Here is a 2,278-nt window from a genome sequence, read left to right as displayed (position 1 = left end):
AACCAAAACTTTCGCGAGCCCCATGCAGTACCTCCGCGGACCCCCTAGGGGTCGCGGACCCCCTGTTGAAGACCCCTGGTCTATGGTATAGCTTCAACACATGGACCTTTTGACTTGTCATAGAAGAAAAAGCCCAAGTGAAATTGATCACCTTAACGATGGCTCAATTCCAACAAGTATCCCAGTGAGCTGTTTCAGTGAATCAGCATGCACAACACCAGGGCCTCTCCTAAGTGGAATGCAGCCACCATTAATGGTTTTGAATACACCTGTGCTATTTCAACACGTCTGCCGTGAAAAAGGTCTATTGTACTTCTGTATACTGCCCACTAAATGGCCCATGTGCATGTTAACATGTTAAAAATGACATTTATAGTATAAAAATGTAATGTTAACATTTTGGAGCCAAGAAACCTCTGAATGAATTCAACCCTCATGTTCTGCGTTTGGTCCTCCTGAACAGCTACATAAAAAGCCTACTTTTCTAGATTATGAGAATTTATTAGAATTTGTGTGAAGAGTGAGTTTTGAAGTGACACATTCTGCAGAAAATGCTACGCCTTACATCTGTTCAAGGCCCCGAGCTGTGTAACATGGTCAAAAACAACAGATTTTCAAGTCAGTGATCCGTGTACTTTTTACACATCTTTCTCCTAAATCTCAAATGAGTCTATTTGGTTATGTGTTGCTGGAGATTTCTAACAGTTTGTTTACAACAGGTCTAGGAAGGCGTCTCTAAACACACTACGATGTAGGACACCATAAAATAGTTTCTTATTTTGTGTAAAAACAACTTGTTGGGGTGATTTCCATGTTTTGTCACCTTCATCAGAAGAAAGGTAATGCAATAAATAGTTAAAGGTAAAAGAATTGGCTGATTGGTTCTGCCTTCATGATGATATGTTTAACATGTAGACTAGAGCAACCTGTTCTCTCTCCGAACTCATGAAATATGGACGCTTGGGCAGCCTTGGGCAGCTGATCGTCCTCTCAGTGGCCGACCACGTGGAACAACAAACAAATATCACGCCCGCGGCATGGGTCCAGGATGACAACAACAACAACAACAACCACCAGGACTGGCCAGTCTGGTGCAGTAGTCTCCATGAGGACGGGTATTCATGCAGTACTTAATCCAGTACTGGTGGCCACAACAGATACTGAGGGCTACTTTGGATTTTAAACCCACCTTTGTTAGTCATATGTCTGTGAAAATTGTTCAGTTTACGTCATAGTTGTTCATGCAAACATTTACATATGTTAAGTTGACCCGCTTCAAAGTGTTTTATATCAGAAATATGGATTTCTTTCAACCAAATTGACCCAAAAATAACATTAATGATTCCATACAACATTTTCAGGTAAAATGAATGATTACTTTCATTTTTTATTTATGGTTTCAAAACCGTATCCAAACTAAAATGTAACCATACCTACTCATCTGTGATCAAGTCAATCAATCAAGATCTTCTGATCTTAACTATTAGTCAAAATACTTAATAATTCCTGCCATTTAACTTAAAACTTGTTGAGATTTGTTGACCATGAATTCCAAGAACAAGTGTTAAACCAGCTGAGAAATAGTGACAAATGTGTGTGTGTGTGTGTCTGTGTGTGCATGTGTGTGCATGTGTGTGCGTGTGTGTGTGTGAGAGAGAGAGACAGAGAGAAAGAGAGGGACAGAGAGAGAGTTTGAGAAAGTGCAGTTCTATCTCTTATATGTGTACGTCTTTATCTGTGTGGTGTGTGTGTGTGTGTGTGTGTGTGTGTGTGTGTGTGTGTGTGTGTGTGTTGGTGTGTGTGTTAATTACAAAGACAAGAGAACAGTGGAGAAGCAGGAGGGGGTTGTAAACACACAGCAGGGAGGGGAAGGTGGGGCAAACACTGATCTCTGAATGACTCATTCACACATAACAGGCCTTATTTGTCTTTTTAAAGTAACGTTATACTAACTGAAGTACTATGATACTGCTGTTAAACGGCAACATCCCTGACACATACAGTATTTATCCACTGTGGTACTACTATGAAATGTGAATCCACAGTAACCAGCAGATAACTAGAGGAAGGTAAACGACATTCCTACAAACTTAAGGTTGTCTCCTGCACAAACGAAGACTAGACTTTGTGGAAACTAATGAGGAAATAAAGAATACTTTCACTATTGATTAATCTGCTAATTATTTACTCTATGAATCAGATTTGTGGGACAGGTTTGTTGCGTGTTCTAGGAACTATAGGACCAAACATAGTGATAGATAGATAGATAGATAGATAC

General features: G+C 39.9%; 1 protein-coding gene across 1 annotated transcript in view; it reads left to right on the top strand.

Moving 5' to 3' along the window:
• The first annotated feature begins 1,591 nt into the window (after positions 1 to 1,591).
• ovol1a (ovo-like zinc finger 1a) overlaps positions 1,592 to 2,278 on the top strand; it is a 16,465-nt gene continuing 15,778 nt past the window's right edge. Inside the window, exon 1 of the mRNA XM_034857341.1 lies at positions 1,592 to 1,606. The gene's annotated coding sequence lies outside the window, so the exon portion shown is untranslated. The remainder of the gene's footprint in view (positions 1,607 to 2,278) is intronic.

This window comes from Etheostoma cragini, chromosome 19 (genome assembly GCF_013103735.1).
Source record: "Etheostoma cragini isolate CJK2018 chromosome 19, CSU_Ecrag_1.0, whole genome shotgun sequence".
Lineage (NCBI taxonomy): Eukaryota > Metazoa > Chordata > Actinopteri > Perciformes > Percidae > Etheostoma > Etheostoma cragini.
This window is presented reverse-complemented; position numbering and strand designations above follow the sequence as displayed.